Source organism: Symphalangus syndactylus, chromosome 12 (genome assembly GCF_028878055.3).
Source record: "Symphalangus syndactylus isolate Jambi chromosome 12, NHGRI_mSymSyn1-v2.1_pri, whole genome shotgun sequence".
Classification (NCBI taxonomy): domain Eukaryota; kingdom Metazoa; phylum Chordata; class Mammalia; order Primates; family Hylobatidae; genus Symphalangus; species Symphalangus syndactylus.
Genome location: NC_072441.2, coordinates 136,981,732 through 137,005,679, shown reverse-complemented (window position 1 = coordinate 137,005,679; position 23,948 = coordinate 136,981,732). Strand labels below are relative to the sequence as shown.

The following is a 23,948-nucleotide window of genomic DNA, read 5'->3' as shown; positions in this document are numbered from 1 at the left end:
GGTGGTTGTGGTGGGGAAGGCAGTCTGTGCCAAGGAAGCACACCCAGCCAGAGTGGGCAGCACACAGCGGCGGCTCCTCTCCTAGTTGTGCAGACCTTTGTCTCCCCGAAGCCAGGCTGGCACGTGAATGCGCAGACACACACACACACACACGTGCACACACACATGCAAGAAGAGACATGGGGTACAGAATTCCAAATGTGTGATCACACAGACTCGTATCAATGATACACACTTAAAGACGCAATCACATGTGCACACAGATATGCACACCACCCCCCATCAAGACACTCATACACACAGAGACACACAGAAGCAGCCACAACGACAGCCATAGGCGTTCACAGACTCACAAGTGTACACACCTGCAAACACCCACACACACCCTCCCCATTGGGCCCCTGCCCAGTCCAGAGAGGCAGGAAGAGCCCCATGGCTCCATTGGCAGGGAAGCATGAAGCGTCTTACCCTGAGCCGTGGGCTCCCTTGGCTAAGGCACACACCCCACCTCTGAGCAGGTGTGTGCGAGCTTGAACACATGCACAAGGTGTGTGCGAGCTTGAACACATGCACACTCATACACACCACAGCCCCAAATCTCACTTGCCTGGCCCCCATCCCTGCCAGACCGGACAAAGGAGCTCATCAGTGAGGTTTGTGGTGAGGAAAGGAGAAGGCTGGCAGGGAGCAGCTGCTGTCACCATGGCTACCAGGCTGACCCACTTCTCCTCCACCCAGCCTGGCCCACCCAGCCCGGGCAAGGCAGGGACAGGCAGCTTTGGGCAGGGTGGGCCCTCTCCCATCAGACACAGGAAAGGGGTGGCCCTCTGAGGGCGTGGCAAGGGATGGGTTGAGGACCCCAGAGAGGCTGGATACTGTGTAGGAAAGCAATACAGACTCCAGACATGCCTTGAGGGGAGTGGGGTGCTGAAGGCATGGTCCCTGCAAGACCTACAAGACTGAGCTCCTGACATTCTCTAGGGCCTCAGGGCACCATATTGGCCCTAGATACATTCTCAGTCACAGTCCTTATGGCAGTGCAGGGGATGGGGTGGTCAGACTCAAACCACAACTCTAAGGACTCAGAACACACAAGGGTAAGGCAGACCCAGGGCTGGGTGAGCCATGTCTCCCATTCAGAACAAGGTTCCTGAAGGCTCCACTAGGGGCTGCTGGGGTCACAGCCATACCTCCTTCCCAGGACAGGGTCACCATGGGCCTTCACTGGGCTGGGGTCTCCTGAGGACAGGGCTGTGTGTTCTTCCTCAGAAGCAGGGACTTGGAGGAACAATACAGCCTGAGTCAGTTTTGGGAGGAGCCAGCCTACAAAGCAGAATGAATCTCTCCTGCTTGACAACCTCCCTTAGCTTCCCATTTCCTGCAGGACAAAGGAGAAGGCCCTTGCCAAGGCCCACAAGCCCATGTGACCTGGGGACTGTCTTCGTCTCCTATCTCCCAGTCCGTCCCATGCCTCTTGCCCCTACTCTGTATTGCAGCCACACTTGCTTCTTTTCAGTCCTCAAAAGTACCACCTTGGGCCGGGCGTGGGGCTCATGCTTGTAATCCCAGCACTTAGGGAGGCCAAGGCAGGTGAATCACATGAGCCCAGGAATTTGAGACCAGCCTGAGCAACATGGTAAAACCTCGTCTCTAAAAAAAAATACAAAAATTAGCCTGATGTGATGGCACACACCTGTAGCCCCAGCTACTCGGGAGGCTGAGGTGGGAGGATGGCTTGAGCCTAGGAGGCGGAAGTTGTAGTGAGCCGAGATCACAACACTGCACTCCAGCCTGGATGACAGAGCCAGACTCTGTCAAAAAAAAAAAAAAAAAAAGAGCCACTTAGCCACTTTGTCTCCTGTCTGCCTGGCATACCCTTCTCTGCCCCCACCCCTATGATCTGGTGGCCCCATACTTGTCTGTCCTGCCACCTTTGCCTGGCTAAACGCTATTCTTGGCTCAATCCAAGTTTGAAGGTCATTTCCTAGGAAAGTCTTCCCAGATAAGGTTAATCCCCATAACTCCCTTTGTACTGTCCCTGTGTGTTATAAGTTGAGTTGTGTCCCCCCAAAAACTGTTGAGGTTCTAACCTCCAGTGCCTCAGAATGTGACTTGGTTTGGAAACATGGTCATTGCAGATGTGACAAGTTAAGATGAGGTCATGCTGGAGAAGGGTGGGTCCCTCATCCAATATAACCAGTGTCCTTATAGGAAGGCGGCCACGTGAAGACAGACACGGGGAGAGCGCCATGTGCCGATGGAGGCAGAAATGGGAGTGACGCGTCAATGCGCCAAGGAATGCCAAGGATTGCCACCTGTCACCAGAAGCCAGGGGAGAGGCATGGAACAGATTTTCCCTCACAGCACATAGAAGGAAGCAACCCTGCCAACACCTGATTTTAGACTTGTAGCTTTCAGAACTGCAAGAGTCTACATTTCTGTTGTTTTTAAGCCACCCTGTTTGTGGCACTTTATTGCAGCTTCCCTAGGAAATGAACACACTGCTGTTCCTAACTTGTTCCGTGCTTGTCTCCCACACCCCGCCCCCTGGCTGTGAGCTGGTTAAAAATAGGAACCTTGTCATCGTCTTCACCCTGAATCCCTAGTACCTGGCACAGGTCTGGCATATAGCAGGACTCAGTAAATATTTGTAGAATGAATGAATGGCAACCTAAAACATTAAATTAGCAGTATTTATAGCATTGTGAGTCACTTTTATTTTCTCCATGTGACATACTGTGTTTTCTAAAGTTACTACTTAAGAAACTGTATTAATGTTATAATAAAGAAAAAAACCAAAACCACATATTTTTCTTTTCAAAACATACATTAAAGTAACAGGCATTTCCACCAATGTGTGTTTTGTGAAGAGGGAAAAGTTCTTCTATCTGCTTGATAACTGCTCTTTTATTGATTAATTGATTCCTCTTTGTGTCACTAAAGTGCTTTCTGGAGTCAGATTTACAGAGCTTGAGCTCTGGGGCCCTGCAGGGTACAGATTATGGGTGGGAAAGGGCCAGCCAGGGTACGCATTCTTCTCAGCCATCTCCACCACTCGCCCCTCCCTTGGTTTGTAGGATCTGGCTAGATGTGGCACCTGTCTCCTTACAGGGGCTGCTAAACTTGGCACTGGAGAATACCACTACTCCTGGCCAAAGGTGACTCCCCAAACAGAAGCAAGATCCTGTCCTCAATGACCACATCATCCAATGCTTATCAAACTGCAATGTGCAGGTGAATCACCTGGGGAGCTTGCTCTGATCCATGGGTCATAGGTGGAGCCTGAGACTCTGCATTTCTAAGAAACTTCCAAGTGATGCCCATGATGCTGGTCCATGGACCACCCAAGGCACTGAAAGGTGAAGAGACATTGCTCTGGTTGTTCTGCAGAAACAGTGAACACTTCAGGGTGGGGGAGACCAGAGAAGGCATTACCCCAGTAGTTGCACCTCAAAAGATGGGTGAGGTTTTGGAGAGGAGAGGCAGAGGTGGCTCTAAAAGAGAAAGAGGTAGCAACTACTGGGAAGGCCCAGGGAGAAAACGTTGTGTTCAGAGGCTGGTGAACAGAGCAGTGCAGTTGGAGAGGAGGTAGGTACAACTGCGGAACAGAGGGCTGGAAAGATAGGCTGGAAGCAGCCAGTGCAGGGCTCTGAATGTGGGGCTAAGAAGCTTGGCTTTCATCCTGTAGGAGTGAAATCTGACATGATTTAGATGTAATGCTTTACAGAGATCAATCTGACACTGAGTGCAGAATCAGAAAGAAGCCTGACAGCAGGGAGAGCAGCCAGGAGGCTGCTACATCCATGCAGGAAGAAGGGCTGCACTGCTTCAGAAAGTGAGGTGCGAAGAGGAAATGGGGCCGGGAGTCGTGGGTGGGGTTAGGGGATTGCCTAGAGTGAGTGAGGGGACAAAGTAGGGAAAAGGGAAAAAATGAAATCCAAGGTGATTTACAGGAAGGATGGGAGTGAGAGATGCCATCAGCAGAGCCTGAGGTCCTAGCGGAAAAAGCCTGGCTTAAGGAGAAGATGAATCCCCATTTTAGTCCCGATGGGTCTGAGATAATGCTGCAACTCCCACATTCAGGTGTTGGCCAGGTAAGCCGATTCACTAGTGCTCAGGAGAGCAAGGTGAGTGGGCAGGATTTGGGTGAGTTCTCCAAAGAAAAAATGGGGTGTGGAAAGGAAGGAGAATGCCCAGAAGAGAGCAGAGAGTGAGGAAAGATTGAGAGGTAATACCCACAGTTAGAGGTAGGAGGAAGATGGAGCCAACTGAAGGAGGGAGAGTCCATGGTGAAAAGTAGGAGAGGAACTCACAGAAGATGCCATGAATATACAGATGGCCAGGCTGGAAGCCCTACAACACCCTGATATTGAGACCGAGAAGAGGCCTGCCCAGCTCAGGACGCAGGAGGGAGGCTAGGGGGGCACCCTGACTCCCTCCCTAAGGCAAGGGGAAGCCCAGGCCTGAAAGGAGCACAGCTGGAATGGAAAGCAGAATTTGGACTGAAAGAAAAGGGGGCTGGATGCATTTGGGAGGGTTTGGGCTGTGGCGGGAGCCCGGGGCTCTGAAGCACTTATTCCAGCTCAGTCCTAGCACAGGAAGGACAATTTCCACACATGCAACTACACACACACTTACATGTCCACATGGCTGGAGAACTCCCAGGGCAGAGTAGAGGCGACTGGGAAAAGGTCTTTGGATCAAAGCCTTATTACCGGTGAGCACATAATTTACCATCCACCTGGGACCCTTGTGAGAATGAGCAGGGACAATACTCACAATCACACCGGACCGCAGGTGAAAATGAGGACTGTGCCAGGCAAACCCGGCCATATAGTCACCCTAGCTGGTGGATACTGGATCCCAATAAGATACACATTTGGTTCCTCTGCTCCCCCTTCCTAGATGGGGGATAGCAGAAGGGACAGGCAGGCTCATCCTGAGAGGCAGGGGCCCCACCTAAGGGTGTTGGTGGATGGGACAATCTCTCCCTCTCCCAGGCCCACTCTCGCCTAAGCAACTACACCCTCGCTGGGGGAGACGCGGCAGCACCACGGACAGCGGCTGGCGGCTCGCTCCCAGTCCCTCCCCCGCCTGCCCTCCCCTCTCCTCCCCGCTCCTCCCCGCCCCTTCCCGCCCCTCCCCCCTCCCCGCCCCTCCCCCGCGCCGCTGACGAGGCCGGATCAATATTTCATGGGGGGAAGGGGCTCCAGTTACCAGCCCCGCGCCAAGCCGGAAGGCGCCGCCCGCGCCTGCTGCCCACCCTGGGGACCCTCCTCAGAAACCCAGCACAGGCTCGGCCCCAGGCCAGACAGACACCGTCCAAAGAGGCGCACGCATTCCCTGCAACCTCTCCACCCCCGGACCCTTTCAGGGCACAAAGACCCGCGCGCAAGCCATACACCTCCGGTTGGCCACTCCAACGCGCCACAGAGCGAGATGCACGCTGTACAAAGAAGATGACGTACACAAAACAACAGGCACACACCACACCCAGCAGGCAATCCACCTAGACAGGCACTCAGACACAGAGCACACACATGCACACAAACACACACCTTGTGCACCACAGACTCACATGGCATGGAGATGCAGCTACCACAGACTCACACACATCACACAGACCCAAAACACACCCTGCCACACACACACAAACTCGCACGCTGCACAAAAACTCCCTCACAGAGAACTGCAGACATATCGCATGAAGATACGTTCACCACAGACACACACACAGTGCACAAACAATATGCCCTCAGAGACCCTCAGACATATCTGTGAGCTACCTAGCTACATTCGCCAGGGACACACACACACACACTTAAACTCTCTCATACATACACACACACATTATGCCTTCACAGAGATCCTCAAACATTCACCATGGACACACAAGCACACACCCCACACTCTACCCAGGCCCTCCATCCTCCTGGTGCCCAGGCCACCCTTCTCACTGTGAACATGGGACCAGGGAGGGGGCAGACAGGACTACCCTCCCTCTTTGCCATCTGCCTTCTCTACTTTGGCCCTGCTCGTGGGCCCTGAGGGTAAATCCACTGTGTCCTCCGAGGCCCCCTGGGATCTGCTGCGAGTTCCCAGGGACAAGCAGTCGGCACAAAGCAGTGGGCAAAGCGGGGAGTAGGGGAAGAGGGACCTGAGACTCCGAAGCCTTCTGCTTCACTGTCCCTGAGCCCCAAGCTCTGGGACATGAAGCCTCAGGGGCAGCCTTGCCCTTACCTGTGGCTCCCAAAGCTTCACTGCTCCCTAGGCCTCCCTGAGGCCTGTGTTATACATAGGAAGCAGGAGAACTGGAGGGTATGCAGCCCCTACTCCCCCCAGGAGGTCTCAAGTCCTGGCCTCAGAGATGAGGGGGCATCCTACCACATCCAGACACCTCATCTCCATGAGCCCCCCTCCCAAGCAGGTTGTGAAAACAATGGCACAGATTCTCCTGTCTGCAGGGAAATCATGGCAGGATACTCCAAAAGAAGCCCAAGCCAGGGTTCAAGGTGAGCAGAGGAGAGCAGGCCAGCGCAGCAGGGGGAGACCCCTAGATTTGTTGGGCAGGTGGAAGGGACCTTCAAAATTATCTAGGTCAACAGTGCACATTTCTGACATCCCCATACCACTTCCCAATTTTGCATTAAGTGCATAACACTGTGTGCCACCTCAATGATTTCTGCCAAATCTACAGACTCCTAGGCTGGGCACGGTGGCTCATGCCTGTAATCCCAACACTTTGGGAGACTCAGGCAGGCAGATCACTTGAGGTCAGGAGTTCAAGACCAGCCTGGCCGATATGGTCAAACCCCGTCTGGATGGTCAAACTAAAAATACAAAAATTAGCTGGGCATGGTGGCACGCACCTGTAATCCCAGCTACTTGGGAGGCTGAGACAGGAGAATCGCTTGAACCCGGGAGGCAGAAGCTGCAGTGAACTGAGATCGTGCCACTGCACTCCAACCTGGGCAACAGAGACTCTGTCTCAAAAAACAAACAAACAAAACAAATCTACAGACTCCTGTACTGTTTATTACTTATTTTCTTTAAATTGACACTTTGGCTAGGGGCAGTGGCTCACACCTGTAGTCCCAGCTATTTGGGAGGCTGAGGCGGGAGGATCACTTGAGTCCAGGAGGTCAAGGCTGAGGTGAGCCAAGAACAGGCCTCTACACTCCAGCCTGAGCGACAGAGTGAGATCTAGTCTCGATAAATAAAAAAATAGATAAAAATAAATTGACACTTTTAACTTTAATGCAACTATTTTCAATAGAAACCATGTTATTACTATAAATGGAAAGCCAATATCACTTTTAATAAATAGAAAATGACAATAAAACAAACACAGTAAAAACAGTTATGTTATGTTTTAGCTACGTGGAATTACCAGGCAATGTTCTGAGCCTAGCCTGAGAGCTCTCTGTTAAAAAAGGGAGGGCAACCAGTGTTGGAAAGTTGTTAAAGACACATTAGAGGCTGGGCGCGGTGGCTCACGCCTGTAATCCCAGCACTTTGGGAGGCCAAGGCAGTCGGATCAACTGAGGTCGGGAGTTCATGAACAGCCTGACCAACATGGAGAAACTCTATCTCCATTAAATATACAAAATTAGCTGGGTGTGGTGGTGCATGTCTGTAATCCCAGTTACTTGGGAGGCTGTGGTACGAGAATCTCTTGAACCCAGGAGGCAGAGGTTGTGGTGAGCTGAGATTGTGCCATTGCACTCCAGCCTGGGCAACAAGAGCGAAACTCCGTCTCAAAAAAAAAAAAGACACACTAGAAACTACGCTGACACGTTCTCCCTTGGACAATCTTGGACTTGATAATGTTGAAAGGGAACCAACTTTCTCACTATGTGAGCCAATGTTAAGAAATGGCACTGAAAGTCATCCCCGGTCCCAGTCCACACACTGGGAAGCTCTAGGCTTGTCCACCTCTTGCAGGAGTTCGGGCACAGTGGCCCGCTAGTGCCCTGTTGCTACAGCCTATTCTAGTAATAACAATCTTTTAGAAATTCCTTGGTCCTTTCCTATTCACAAATTGTCATAACGGGCACCATCTAATACGAGCCTCAGAGCAGGAATTATCATCCCCGTTTCTGAATGAGAAATGTGAGGCTCAGAAAGGATGAGACACGTCCATAGTCACAGAGCTAGCTACACGGGAGATCCACACGTCAGAGACTTGACGTCCACCCAGACACCTTTTCTACTCTACCTGCATCCATCTATCCCACAGTTGGCAGCCCTTGCTGGGCAGTGGGGAAAGAGGCAGGATGGTAACCTGCTACCTGCCCGTGAGACCCTCACAATCCCAAACAGCAAGCAGACAAGTCATCAAATCACCGAGATTAAGAGAGGTGAAGAGCCTTAAAATCTAGCCTGCAAATGCCTAAACTGCAGTTTCCTTGTCTGTAAAATGAGATGACAGACTGGGTGTGGTGAATCACATCTGTAATCCCAGCACTTTCAGAGGCCAAGATGGGAGGATTGCTTGAGCCCAGGAGTTGAAAACCAATCTGGGCAACAGGGTGAAACCCTGTCTCTACAAAAAAATACAAAACTGAGCTGGGCATGGTGGCATGAGCCTGTGGTCCTAGCTACCAGGGAGGCTGAGGTGGGAGGATTACCTGAGCCCAGGAGTTCAAAGCTGCAGTGAGCCGTGACCATGCCATTGCACTCCAGCCTGGGTGACAGAATGTGACAATGTCTCAAAAAAAAAAAAAAAAAAAAATTAACCAGGCATGGTGGTGTGCACCTGTGGTCCCAACTTCTTGGGAGGATCATTTGAGCCTAGGAAGTTGAGACTGCAGTGAGCCATGTTCAAGCCACTGCACTCCAGCCTGGGCAACAAGGTGAGACCTTGTCTCTAAAATAAAATAAAATTTATATGTTTTAAAAAATAAAATAAAATGGGAATAATAATAGTACCCGTCTTATAGGGAGTGAAGATTATATGAAATGTGTGAACACGATGTCTGGCACAGAGTAAGTGCTTAAAAAAATGTTTATTGCCAGGGCAGTACAAAGAACAGAATCAATACAGGTCAAGAATGAGTGACAGGGGGAAGGTGAGGTAGACATGGTTTGGTTTTTCACTGACGAAAAGAAAGAGTTACATCTTGGAGGATGAAGATTTTCGTGGGGAAAAACTCTTCCGCCTGTTCCTGCCTTCCTCTTCCCTCTCTCCTCACTCCAAAGCAAGGTGAGGAAATTCAGGCTTTCTTCTCCCTCTCTCTCCTCAGGCCTCTGAATGACATTTGACAGGTTCTTCAGAACCTGTCCTGGGCACTGCTGCCCAAGAAAAGACTCCCCTTTAAGTTACAATTCCAGGCCTTTTTCTCCAGCTGCTGTCCAGATGGAAGTTTGGGGCTCAGGCCCAACGGCCTGCACCCACATCGGCACTCTAAGAATTCCAGGAGATGTCTTTGAAAGCTAATGAAGATCCCTCTTCTCTGAGGGAGGGCACTGAGAGCCATGTTTTCATGTCTCTTTGACCCTTCCCAGTAGGCTACAGATGACTGGACCAGGGTGGGCACCTGCCTCACTCTGAGCCAATCAGATCCTCTCCTGGGAGTTTGGGATTGGATCTGCCAAGCCCCAAGTTCTCTCTCTCCATGTGGCTGAAACCGAGGGATACAATACAGGAATTATAGGTGGCTTGGTGCCTGAAAAGGCAGAGATATCCAGTCTGTGGAGACAGAAAGGCAGGGTGCAGAGAATGGCTGCTTCAAGTTCCCTTGGCCCTCCAGGTCCCGCCTTCCTGAAGCTAATGGTTTTCCTTCCCCTTAGTTCCAGGGAATCCCTTCTGTCCTTGTAATAAGCCCTTCTTTATTACTGAAGCTGGTTGGAGTGGGTTTCTGTATATAAGCAAAGACCTAATTAAGACAAGAGAGAAGCTGGGAGCCGGAGGTACGCAGATGAACAACCCTGAAAAAATAATCACTGTGCCTACGTCGGAGAAGCCCAGTGCAGTGGGAGACAGCGAGTAAGAGATGTAGACTTTGCACAGATGTGGTGGAGGGAGGGTGGGCTAACTGCCTGGGGAGGAGCGGAAGGGCTCCACAGGCTTCACAGCGAAGGTAGCAGCTGAGCCGATTTTGAAGAATTAAGGACGTTCTCCATAGAGACAAAGTAGGGGCGGGGAGGCATTACAAGCAAAGGGAACAGCAAGTGCAGATGCACAGAGACCCAAAACAGCCTGGTGTGTTAGAGGGACTGGAGTTCAAAGTGTGGCGGGGAAGCAGGGAAGACAGGCAGTCAGGCGCACATCATAAAGGGCTTTGAATACCATGATAAGAAGCCGAGGCCTTTTCCTGTCAGTGACGGGGAGCTATTGAAGTATTTTAAGTAGCAGGGGGTGACAGGGTCAGTTCTGTGTTTTAGAAAGATTGTTCTGGGGCTGCTTGGAGAAAGGGCTGGAAAAGGCCGGCCTGGAGGCAGGGACCAGTTAGGAGGCTGCAGCACTCCTCATCTAGTCCCTTCATTCATCCAACAGCTCACTGTGTACCTACTATGTGCCGGGGTGAGGCAAAACGGATTCCTGAGCCCATAGAGTTCACAGCCTAGCATGAAATAGACATGACGGAAAAGTGATTCGAGTGTGCTGAATGTTATGAAGAAGTACAAGGTCTTCTGGAGCAGGGTGCTGTTTACTGTCTGGTTTTTAGGCTTCCCTGCGGAAATGACGTTCGAGCTGGTATCTATCTGAAGGATAAGTAGGAGTTAGCAGGGCCCCAAGAGGGGGCGTGCATTCCAGGATTGGGGACAACACGTGTGGAAGTCCTGCAGCTGAGGGAGAGTGGCAGAAGAAGACGCAAAAAGGTAGGCAAGGACCAGATCCCACAGGGCCTCGGAGACTGCGTCAGTGTGTCTGGCTTTCATTCCAAGAAGGCTTGGAAGGGTCCTAAGCAGGGAAATGACACAATCCAACGTTTATCCTAAGAAGACCATGAAAGAAAGCGGGGCAAGAACAAATGTCAGGAGACCAGGTAGGAAGCTGTCACAGTGGCCCAGGTGAGAGCCAGTGGTGGCCTGGAGGGGGTGGTGGGCAGCGAGAGGGTCCACGGACTCAAGGAGAGATTCAGGAGGACTAACAGGGCTTGCTGAGGACTGGTTATAGGGGTGTGGGATGGGAAGAGGGGCATATCCAGGAGAACTTCCAGCTTTCTAGCTTGACCAGGTGGGAGGATGGCGATGCCAGAGATGAACCGGGGACCCTAAAGGCAGAGCAGGTGCAGGTGGGAGAGTCGGGAGCTGGATCTGGACCTGAACTGAAGCTGATTGTGAGACATCTAAGTGTGGGCCAGGAAGCAGTCACACCTGCAGATTGTTGGGGCTTCTTTTTTTTTTTTTTTTTTTTGAGACAGGGTCTCGCTTTGTCACCCAAGCTAGAGTGCAGTGGCATGAACATGGCTCACTATAGCTTCAACTTCCCAGGCTCAAGCGATCCTTCCACCTCAGCCCCCCAAGCAGCTGGGAATACAGGCACGCGCCACCATGCCCAGCTAATTTTTGTATTTTTTTGTAGAGATAGTGTTTCACCACGTTGCCCAGGCTGGTCTTGAACTCCTGGGCTCAAGTGATCCGTCTGCCTCAGCCTCTCAAAATGCTGGGATTACCAGCACTTTGAGGAGGTGTGAGCCACTGCACCCAGCTAGACCTGCAGATCTTCAACCCAGAAGAGATCATTAAAATCAAGAGAAGTAAACGAGATTACCCAGGAGGTAGGGAGGGAGGGGGCAAAACAGTGGGAAGAGGGGTTGGGGCAACCTGAGGAGCCATGGTAGCAGCAGGACCTAGGGGCAGAGTGACAAGGGGCTCTGAGCTTGGCAAATCAGGACCATGAAATGGAAAGGTTACCTTCTCTCAACCCCAGAAGGCACCAGACTTTGGCTCCCCCTCTCCTGGCCAAGCATCATGCCCTTAGCCTGGACACTTCCCAGCTGAGAGAGTCCTCCCTTCCCCACTGCACTTCTTCCTCTTGGGCAAACTCCAAGTTATCCTCCAAACCCAGGGGAGGTGGTCGCTCCTCCTAGGTGGAGACTTCCCTGGTGTACGCATTGCTCTGCAGTTGGACAACCTGGTTTTGAATCCCAGCTCTGCCACTTGATAGCTGTGTGACTTTGGCTAGGTCACCTCAGTTTCCTCATCTATACCACAGAGATGATAATAGTACCTACCTCATAGGACTGTTTAAAGATGAGCATGTAAAGTGATGGGCAGAGAACTAGCACACAGTAAGCACTAAATAAGTGTTATTCTTATTAACATCCCACCCACTTTGGGACAGTTAGTAATGCCCTCCAACTCATCCTTGGGAACCGTTTGCAGGTCCATGTCTCTCTCTGCCTCTTCCTACCCCTACCCGATTTGTGGGGCTATATAATACGCAGAGCCCGGTGCCAAATGAAAATGCAGGACCCCTTGTTCAAAGTTACTATGAATTTTAAGATGGTGTCAGCAGAACATTAAGTGTGGGGTCCTTCTAGGTGCAGGGCCCTGCGTGACCACTGACTCTTGAAACCAGCCCTGCTCCCACCCGCAGCCAGCCTTGGGTCCGGCCCAGAGTTGATGTCAGCCCCCACACAACAGAGTAAAAATGCCAGCTGACATCGAGGTAGGGTTTATGATTTCCACGTGGAATTTCACTTTATTCTTTTCCTAGAGATATCATCAACTCCATTTTATAGTTGAGGACACAGAAGTTCAGAGACAGGTATGCCTTCCCAGAGATTACCCAGCTCAGGAACTGCAGAGCTGGGATGTGAGCACAGAGCAGCCTGGTGCAAAACCCTGCCTCTTGCCCTCTGGCTCCCCAGGGAGGTTGGGAGAACCTGGCCCCAAGGGCTGAGCTTTGTCAACAAGGCCACGATACAGCTTAGACCAGAGAGAGGGAGCTGGAGGGACTGGGACTGGCCGCCCTCCCTCCTGGGGCCAGCCACATAAACAACCGGTTCCCTGGGACCGAGGCTGCTGCACAGGGAAAAGGGTAGGAGAGGGCAAAAAGTCACTCCCAAGAAGGCTCTGCCTGAGGGCCATAGACCCTAACATTCTGGGGAAATCTGATCTTGCCTTTTCTGCTTAAAACCCTTTAGGGGTTGCCACTGGCCTCAGGATAAATTCCCAAGTCTTTAGTATCCTGCTAGTCTAGGAAATTGGGCCAGGCTGTCCTGGGCCTGCCCACACTGCCCTCCCTCTACCATGCCAAGCCTGTTCTCACCATCACCAGGGCCTCAGACACACAGTTCCCCTTCCTCATCCCTTCTTCTTTGCCTCTACAATTCCTTGGCACCCTTCATGACTCAGCTAAGATGTCGCCACCTCCAGGAACCTTTCCCAGATTACAGAGGGCAGGAGAGCAACTTCAGTGATAGGTTCCAGAGCTCCCCTGAGTCCCTCCTTTCTACACACATGCCATGTGTAATTACCTGCTCTGTGTCATGTCCCCACTAGAATGTCAGCTCCGTGAGGGCAGGGGCTGCCTGGCTCATAGAGCCTGATACATCAGAGGTACCTAGTGGACTGAATGCATCCTTCTGCCACAGAGGCAAGAGGGCCAGGCATTCTTTCTCCTTTTTTCTTCACTCCTCCCGGACTCTCCTTTTCTTGTCCAGGCTTCCTGAGCTCAAGCTATGAAGAGCCCAAACTTGCAAAGGGAAGAGAACCATCATACAGTATGCACCCTCCCCCTGCCAGCCTTGGACTAGGTACTATAATCTGGTTACTACATTTAATTCCCCAACCACATTCCAGATGGGGTGGAGCAGTATGGGTATAAATTATTCCTATTTTGCAGAGGAGACTGAGACTTGGGAGTTGAGGCCACCTGCCTGAAGTGGTAACAGGTTGGAAGCGGAAGGCATTAGATTTGAATCCTGTCTGTCTGATGCCCAAATGCCTGGTCTCTTCTCTGCCCCAAACCACAAAACCCCTGTGACTCACCATTCCCAGCAAGCTCACCTCCAACCAGAGAGCACTTGTTTCTAACCTCCGCCTTCAGTTCACACACACCCCAGCTGGTAAAGCTCTTCTGTGAGGTCAGCGATATACCAGTGTAGGAGACAGCCCCACTGTCAGTGAGAGGACAGTGTAGAAGTCACTCCTCCCCTGGGTCAACAAAATGCCAGTGTGGGAGAAACACCCCCATCGTCAGCAAAATGCCAGTACAGGAGACGCACCCTGCACCCCAAGTCAGCAGATTACTAACAGGAGAGACAGTGCCACAGTCAGCAAAAGGCCAGTGTGAGAGACACTTCCCTCCTCTTCTGGGGCCCATGACATTGACTGGGGGGTACACACAGAGAGCTCTCCAAGGTGGTGCCCCTGGAGTGGGAGGAGGCACCGAGGCAGCTGTTGCCTGGGGGAGAAGGTTGTGGCTGGGGAGTGGGGCAGGTGAGAGTTCTCACATGACACTAATGAAATCAACCACCAGCCTGCTCCCCCCTCCCCAGGGACCCTCCAGGCTCCAGCTGATGCAATGCCCAGGCCAGATAATTGTTTTCTTCCCTCCTTAAAGGGCCAGCTGCTACTGCAGCTGCAGACATCACCCAGACCCCTGACAGACCCCACAGAGCTCAGCACCTGGGCAGGAAGTTGGGAAGCCCAGAGAGTAGCAGCTTTAGGCCTGGGCTCTGCGCAGTAAAATCCAATTAAAGTCCAGAGACCAGAAGCGTCGTTGAGCAAGGAGGGAGGGAGAGAGAATAGTTAAGGCAGTGACACAGACCACATGCCCTGGGAGAAGAGACCGTGGTCCCTGCTGGGTCCTCAGCACCTGGCTCCTGCGCGCCTGCCCCAGCAAGTACTTGGCACAGGGGTTGCTCATGAGTTCAGCAGTTAGCTGCTGAGCCCCCCTGAGTGCCAGGCACTGTGCTGCGCAGCTCAAATCCACCATTTCACTCCCTCCTTCCTGCTACCCACATAGCAGCTGGGTTTGTTTTACTGAAAGAGTCTCAGAGAGGGGAAGTGATTTCCTCAATATCACACAGCCAGAAAGTGGCAGAGCTTGGGTTCGAAGCCAAGTTTAACCAACTCTGGGCTTCATACCCTGCAAAGGGTCGGATAAGTGTAGAAACCCAGGGCTGGAAGTCCCTAAGCAAGGCAGTCAGGAACAGAAGGCAGGGAAGGGGTCTGTGGGCCTTAAACAAACAACAAAGGGCATGGTGCCTGGTTTAAGCACAGGGTGCATGGGTCACCTCCCCAGCACATCCCTGCCAACCCACCCACCCCCCCCAACCAAGAATGCCCCATTAGGCTACCCACATGCCCCCAGGGACAGTTGGCAGCTGCCTGATTACAGACTAATTGGTGGCTGGCAGCAACTATGGTGGGGTGGGGGAGATGGCTCATTAACCCCTTGTTGACCAGGCCCAATCCTCCTCCCATGACTTCAGGCCCCAAACCCAAGGAACCCAGACTTAAGAAGTCATCATGGATAGAGGACAGGACCAAAGGAGCAGCAGCCTTCTTCCCTACATCCTGATAACACCCCTGGGGCTAGGGTTGGACACTGATATTCACCCAGGTGTCCAAGCCCTGAAGGGCCACATTGAAACAGGCCCCAAGTGGCAGTGCCAGCCAATGACCCCTGTTCTCCAGCCTTGATATGCCATTGCCCACCCCATTCCAGGATCCTTCCTGAGCCTTCAGGACCAGGACATTGAAGAAACCCACTCCTCAGGGCTGAGTTGTCCAGAGGTGATGGGGACATGGGGTCCAGGTGCCCAGGCGGCCAGTCAGGGAAGAGCTCCTCCCTATGAATGACAGCATGCCCAAGTTGCCCATTAAGGGTCCTGCCAAGCCTCCCTGAACCCTGGGCTCTGCACCATGCTGCTGACCAACTGCTTTCCCAGCTTCCCAAAGCCCCCTCTTCCCACCCCAGGGCTGGAGTAAGCAGCACTCCTTTTCTTTCATGGGGCGGAGGGGGTCCTCTGGACACCACAACGGTGTCATGTTGTGAGGAAAAAGTGGCTGCTTCTCAACCAGGGCACAGGCAGAAGGGAGAAAAGCAGGCTGCCTTCCAGCTCCCTTTCCAGGAGGGATTTTAAGCACTTTCCAAAAATGCCATGCCAGGCAATGCTGTTGAAGACCAGGGCCCCAGGAGCTCTGAGCATCAGCAAAGAACTCAAGACTCTGGGCCCCCTTCCCCATTTTCCAGGCTTCCCCAAACACCCCACGTCCCTCTCTCATCCCTTAGTCCCCTCTCCAGAGCCCTCTCACACCCTGTGTTCATCCCCCCACCCCCGCCCCTGCACACTCACATCCCTACGTTGCGCTTCATGGCCAGGGCCCCCCTCCCCCCGTGGTCCTCCAGACCTCTGCAGCCCCCTCCCCACGTCCACTCCCAGGAGAGCAAGGCCTACTGACTTACCCGGAGGTGGGGCCGGGGTCCAGACAGGGTGGGGGCCTCCACAGGCCGAGGCGGCTCCGCAAGGCGGGGCAGGTGCTGCCCCGGGACCCCGCCCCGCGGACCCGGCAGTAGGCGCGGCCCGGCCCCAGGCGGGCGCGGACTCCGAGTGGATAGGCACGCGGGGCGGGGAGGGGCGGCGAGGGAGGCTCACGGGGGCATCGCCCGCCACCACGGGGGCAGCTCCGCTCCGCCCGCCTGCGCTGCCGGCTCCGCAGCAGCCACCGTTTTCAGTCGCCGCCGGGTGCAAAGCCCAAGCTTGGGCTGGCGGGAGGCGAAGGGGAGGCGGGGCCTGCGGGGGGCGGGGCCGCATGGATGGGCGGGGCCAGTGGGGCCGGGCCTCGGAGGTGGGCGGGGCCTAGGGGAATCCGGGGAGTTTGGCTTGCCGGGTTGGGGTTGGGGGAGACCTACATTAATGAGGCCTCCAAGAAGCGGGGTCTGGGGAAGCCTCATTCCTCTCCGTGTCCCTAGGACTCTCTTGCCTCCTGCCTGGCCTCCCCTCTCCACCAGCAACCCTATCTGTTCTTTCTCATCCTTCCTTTTCTTTGGGGCACCTCCCAGGACCTCACAGGCACCGCGGCGCCCCCTGCCCTACCCTGAACCAGTTCCAGGAACGTCAGATGGTAAGAGAAAAAGAAACGACTTACAAACGTCAAGTCCATTTTACAGATGGAAAAACTGAAGCTCAGATAGGAGAAAAGACTTGCCGAAGTGCGTGGTATGAAGAGAAAGACTTTATAATGTCCCTGTCAGACAGAAGGAAGTAGAGTGGCCGGCCCTGAAGCCCAAGTTAACCTGCTTCCCCTGCGCTCTCTACTTCTACAGCAATGGTTTTAAACTTGGGGCGATTTTGCCCCCCAGGGAACATTCGACCATGTCTGGAGACATTTTTGGTTTTCCCAACGAGGAGGTTGCTACTGGCGTCTCATGAGAAGAGACCAGGGATGCTGCTACACGCCTTCAATGCACAGGACAGCCCCCGCTCCAGAGAATTGTCAGGCCCGAAATGTCAGGTTTTTGAAGTTGAGAAACTCTGTTCTAGGGCCTGGCATCTGCCTATATAAACTTCCAAATAGACTCCTGGAGTCCTGGGTTCTTCTGCAGCCCTGGAGGATACTGTATAAAGTCTTTCCTAGGGTCGTGCCTGCCCCAACTTGTCTATTTAACCTTGCTTAGGACTGGTCAGTTCCACTCTTGGGCTCCAGTGTTTTGAATTCCACCCGTTGACAGAGAGGACAGAATAACTAATATTTGCTGGAGGCATGTAAAACCAGTAGTCTCCCTGCTGAGGGCATGAATTAAAATGTAAATGGGAGCGGGGTGCGGTGGCTCATGCCTGTACCAGTGTTTTGGGAGGCCAAGGTGGGCGGATCACTTGAGGCCAGGAGTTTGAGATCAGCCTGGCCAACATGGTGAAACCCCATCTCTACTAAAAATACAAAAATTATCCAGGTATGGTGACACACACCTATAGTCCCAGCTACTCAGGAGGCTGAGGTACGAGAATCACTTGAACCCAGGAGGCGGAGGTTGCAGTGAGCCGAGGTCGCACCACTGCACTCCAGCCTGAGTGACAGCGGGAACTCTGTCTCAAAAAAAAAAAAAAAGTAAGTAGGGAGTGGGAAGGTGGGGAGATAAAGGAAAATTATTGGGATTAAAGGATCCTCCTGGGGATTGCTAGGAGGCATACTCATCTTACGCCTTCCCTTCTCACCTGGTCTGTGAGAAGCATAAACTGAGGCCCTACAATGTGAAAAGCCTCAAAGTGGGTTCCATAGCTGGTCAGAGGTGGAGCTGGGGCTCCTAATTATATTTACACATTAATTAAAGCTTTTTCATCAGCTATTCTACCTCAGGCCTAGGCCTGGAACTAGGGCCTGGGTGGTAGAATGTTTGCTCTGGAGCAGCAAGGGGGACTAGATTAGGGGAGGTAGGATGGAGGCCAGGGCAGGACCTGGAACAAGGGTGGAGTTGAGGGGTGGGAGCACAGAGAGGAATCAGGCTTCCTGTGTGCTCCTCCCTGGCCCCTTTCACAGAGACAGGTAAACCAGAGGCTCCCTTTGCACATCTGATGAAAACTTTGCATTATCTCTCTGGAGATGTGCAATGTACATTTTGCATATAATTTCAGTATCTTCAAAGTTCTATATTGGTTACCAGAAGGATTGGATGGGAGGTGGGTGGAGAGGGGGTTGATTCTTAAGTGTATATAGAAGAATAAACATACAGGAATAAAAAGTCCAGGAAGAAAAGTAATGAAAAGGGATTTGTCTTACCCGATACTAAAACATACTATAAAGTCAATGTATTTAAAGCAGTACGGTATTGAAGCAGGACTAGACCGATCTGTGGAACAAAATGGAGTATGGAAATGGATCAAGCCCCACAAGGGAATTCAATGTATGATAAAGATAGCACTTCAGGCCCAGCACAGTGGCTCATGCCAGTAATCCCAAAACTTTGGGAGGTTGAGGCGGGTGGATCCCTTGAGACTAGCCTGGGCAACTTGGCAAAACTTTGTCTCTATAAAAAATACAAAACTTTTGGCCAGGGGCGGTGGCTCACACCTGTAATCCCAGCACTTTGGGAGGCCGAGGCAGGCAGATCACAAGGTCAAGAGATTGAGACCATCCTAGCCAACATGGTGAAACCCCGTCTCAACTAAAAATACAAAAATTAGCTGGGCGTGGTGGCGTGCACCTGTAGTCCCAGCTACTTGGGAGACTGAGGCAGGAGAATCGCTTGAACCCAGGAGGCGGAGGTTGTGGTGAGCTGAGATCGCACCACTGCACTCCAGCCTGGTGACAGAGCAAGACTCTGTCTCAAAAAAAAAAAAAAATTATCTGGGTATGATTGCACACACCTGTAGTCCCAGCTACCAGGGAGGCTGAAGTGGGAGGATTACCTGAGCCTGGGAGGTCAAGGCTGCAGTGAGCTGTGATCACGCCACTGCACTCCAGCCTGGGCAACAGAGCAAGACCTTGTCTCTAAATGAATGAATGAATAGAAGACAGCACTTCAGACAAATGGGGGGCGGGTGTTGGTAGGGGGTTGTGGGGAGGAGACCAAATGGGTGGAATAACCAGCAAGTCTTTTGGGGAAATTACAAAAAACTGTGCCCTTATTCTACACTGAAATAAATTCCAGGTGGAGCACATATTTAACACCATAATGTATCAGAAAAAAGACATGAGTGAATATTTTAATAATCTTGTGATGGAAGAGATTTTCTAAGCATGATGAAACCTACAAGCCATAAGAGAAAATATGGAAATGTTTGACTACAAGACTTCTATACAGAGGAAATGGCCATAAGCCAGTTTGAAAGACAAATGACAAAACGGAGGGGATATATCCTGGTTGCCCCCTACTCTGTCCCCTCCTGCCCGCCAGCCCCTCCAAGCCGAGACGGGGACGAGCAGGAGGGATGGCTGGGGCTGTGAGAGTCGAGACCAAGCACCTGGCAGAGGCTTCTCCCGCGGCGCTCTGGCCAGCGCCCACATGTTTAGGGGCCGGGAAGTCCCGGAAACCCTAGGCGGGCCATCTGGGTCCTCAGCAGGTGCCTTGGCACAGCGGAGCCGAAGTCCTCCTGGAGGCTGCTCACCACTTCCCTCGCGTGGCCATCCTAAGAACTGCAATCCTCTGTTCCTGCTCAGCCCCTTCTGAGTATCAAGGCGAGAATTTAAAAATAAATAAATAACAGCTAATTTTTTGAGGGAACTAACCATGTTCCAGGCATTGTGTTAAACACTTAACCTAGCATATTTCATTTTCCCCTCAAAACAGCTCTTCGAGGTAGGTGCACTGTATTCTTATCTCCATTTGATGGACGGAAACTGAGGCTTGAAAAAAGTGACTTGTCTAATCTCTAAGTGGTGGCACCAGAATTTACTGCCACATTCCTGGCCTCAGCTCTTAATGTAATAAAGCCAGGTCTTTGGGAAAATTCAATAAAACAAACTTTTTTGAGGCTTACCTTGATCCAGGCCTTTTGCAGGTGCTGGGGATTCTGAACTGAGGAAAATAGTCATCAGAGGTGACAGCAGAGGAACACTCCTGATACAGCGAATCCTGATGGCTACAGAGGACTCATTCACCCCGGGAAGCGGTGGGGGCAGTGGGGAGGGATCCCAGAGGAGACGTCCTCCAAGCTGCATCTTGTGGAGAGAGCGTAGTGGGGTGGCACTTAACTAAGTGGGCTGGATGACAAGTGGGGCTTGGGGGAGGAGCAGTGATCTATATGCTCTGAGTTTGGGGGTAGACCACAGATGGGGCTGAATAAAGTACACCAGAACCAAGCTAAGGAGTTTGGGTGCAAAGATTTTTTTGAGAGCTTTTCCATGTTTCAGTTGCTTGGGTCTAGGGACCCAACCCAACCTGCCTCTTTTGCAGATGCTTCCCCACCCCAGTTCAAGGTTCTCTCAGAAACTCAAAGTCCCTCCTGATTCCTTCCTCTTCCTCACTTCTATCCACTTAATTATCAGGGCCGTCCAGTCTGCTTCCTAAATACTTTCTAGGTTCACCCACTTCTCTCCATCCCTCTTGCCTCTCCTCTAGTCCAGCCTGCCTTCCTGTCACTCCTGTCAGCTGCTGTTGGTGACTTGGTCTCACCATCTTCAAATTTTACACAAGAGAAATCCTTCTAAAACATATCTGACCACATCCCCTCTCCTACAGAAAATGCTTTTCATTGAATCATTCAACAAATATCAAGTATTTATTATATGTTGAATATTCAAGATATGATTATGAGCAAAACATGGAATTTAAAGCCTACGGGGGTGACAGACATGAACCAAATCACCCCCTAAATAATTGTATAATAAAAACTGGGCTAGATGCTATGGGAGAGACTGGCCTAGAGAGGGAGATCTTTGAATGCTCCCCAAGGCATCCCATCTGAAGTTTGAATAGCAGTCAGCCAGATCAACAAGCCAAGGATGAGTAAGAGCTTACACAAAGGCACTGAAGTTGCTTCTCTGAGTTTCTGTTTCCTTGTCTGTATAATGGGAATATTTAGAGTTATGAGGATTAAGTGAGTTAATATGTGTAAAGTTCTTAGAACAGGCCTTAGGACATAAGTTTTCCATAAATGTTAGTTATAATAATATACATATATATATATTTTTGAGACGGAGTCTCACTCTGCTACCCAGGAGGCAGTGGCATGATCTCTGCTCACTGCAACCTCCACCTCCCAGGTTGAAGCAATTCTTCTGCCTCAGCCTCCTGGGTAGCTGGGATTACAGGCATGTGCCACTATGCATGGCTAATTTTTGTATTTTTTGTATAGATGGGGTTTCACCATATTGGCTAGGCTAGTCTTGAATCCTGATCTGCCCGCCTCAGCCTCCCAAAGTGCGGGGATCACAGGAGTGAGCCACTGCCCCTGGCCAATAACTTAATAATATATTTTTTTAAGTGGAGAGATATTGGAAATCTTTCAGCAAAGGAGTTAAAGGAGAAAGTAGCATTTTTAAAATGTCACTCCAGCTGCAATGAGGAGCATGGATTAGCACAAAGAAAGAGCAGATTTGGGGAAACTAATGAGACTTTTGCGGGGTCCATTGAGAGCTATGGGGATTTGGGCTAGGGAGGCAGAGGGAAGTTGGAGAGATTTTGTGGTTTAGGTAGTAGACACTGCTGGGCTTGCTGTTTTATTGGTAGTGGGAGGCTGTAGGAGGTAGGTGGTCCCTACAACTGGTTGGGTGGTGATGTTCTTCACCAAGACAGGGAAGCCTGAACGATGCCTAGGCCTCGGGGAGGGGGGGGCGGATGCTGATTCTGGATGTGTTTAGATGCACATCCTGTGGGACATCCCAGATGAGGGCTGCATAGGCAGCTGATTCACTGTGGAGTTCAGAGGAGAAACTGTGGCTGGAGATACAAAACTAAGATTATTGGTGATATGGTTTGGGTCTGTGTTCCCACCTAAATCTCATGTCAAATTTGTAATCCCCAGTGTTGGAGGTGGGGCCTGGTGGGAGATGATTATACTAGGGATGTTTTCTCATGAATGTTTTAGCACCATCCCCTTGGTGCTCTTCTCGTTATAGTGAGTGAGTTCTCATGAGATCCAGTTGTTTAAAAGTGTGTGGCACCGGCCAGGCGCGGTGACTCACGCCTGTAATCCCAGCACTTTGGGAGGCTGAGGTGGGCAGATCACAAGGTTGGAGATCGAGACCATCCTGGCTAACACGGTGAAACCCCGTCTCTGCTAAAAATACAAAAAATTAGCCAGGCTTGGTGGCAGGCACCTGTAGTCCCAGCTACTCGGAAGGCTGAGGCAGGAGAATGGCGTGAACCCGGGAGGTGGAGCTTGCAGTGAGCCGAGATCACGCCACTGCACTCCAGCCTGGGCGACAAAGAAAGACTCCATCTCAAAAAAAAAAAAAAAAGTGTGTGGCACCACCCGACCACTCTGTCTTCCTCCTGATCCTGCCATGTAAGACGCGCTGGCTCCCCCTTTGCCTTCAGCCATGACTGGAAGCTTCCTGAGGCTTCCCCAGAAGGCAAGCAGATGCCAGTATCATGCTTCCTGTACAGCCTGTGGAACTGTGAGCCAATTAAACCCCTTTCCTTTCCTTTTCTTTTTCTTTTTTTTTTTTTTTTTTTGAGCTGGAGTCTTACTCTGTCACCTAGGCTTAGACTGGAGTGCAGTGGCATGATCTCAGCTCACTGCAACCTCCACCTCCCAGGTTCAAGGGATTCTCCTACCTCAGCCTCCCAAGTAGCTGGGACTACAGGCATGTACCACCATGCCCAGCTAATTTTTTAATTTTTGGTAGAGACAGGGTTTTACCATGTTGCCCAGGCTGTTCTCGAACTCCTGATCTCAAGTGATCTGCCCACCTCGGCCTCACAAAGTGCTGAGATTACAGGCATGAGCCACCACGCCCAGCCTCCCTTTTCTTTATAAATTACCCAGTCTCAGGTATTTCCTTATAGCAATGCAAGAACAGACGAATACAGTTGGCAAATAAGTGATCACCTCAATCACCCCAACTTTGAGATGGTAGAGGTAGGAGATAGATAGATAATTTTTTTTTTTTTTTTTTTGAGACGGAGTCTCGCTCTTTCACCCAGGCCGGACTGCAGTGGTGCTATCTCGGCTCACTGCAAGCTCCGCCTCCTGGGTTCACGCTATTCTCCTGCCTCAGCCTCCTGAGTAGCTGGGACTACAGGCGCCCACCACTGCGCCCGGCTAATTTTTTGTATTTTCAGAAGAGACGGGGTTTCACCGTGTTAGCCAAGATGGTCTCGATCTCCTGACCTCGTGATCCGCCCTCCTGGGCCTCCCAAAGTGCTGGGATTACAGGGGTGAGCCACCGCGCCCAGCTGCTAGATGATTTTTAAGGTTTCTTCTGGTTCAAACACGCATAGGATTCCAAGTGTTGAGGTCAGTAGGACTCCAGAGACAGAGAGAAAATCGATGTGGTCTGAAAGACTTGGCAGACGCTCCTTGGAGGCTATTCGTTATTCATTCATCAGTCTTTTACTGAGCAGCTACTCTGAGCCACATACTCTACTGGGGGTGGAAGGG

The 23,948-nt window shown here is 51.6% G+C and overlaps 1 protein-coding gene across 3 annotated transcripts in view; it reads right to left on the bottom strand.

The window, feature by feature from the left end:
- The window catches only part of RIMS3 (regulating synaptic membrane exocytosis 3), a 45,506-nt gene extending 28,837 nt beyond the window's left edge, over positions 1-16,669 (bottom strand). For 2 of the 3 annotated variants that reach the window (XM_055254867.1, XM_063625181.1), the window contains exon 1: positions 16,370-16,669. The gene's annotated coding sequence lies outside the window, so the exon portion shown is untranslated. Of the gene's footprint in view, positions 1-1,693; positions 1,812-16,369 lie in introns of all 3 variants that reach the window. The other variant, XM_055254868.1, reaches the window with a different exon arrangement.
- Between the last annotated feature and the right edge of the window lie 7,279 nt (positions 16,670-23,948).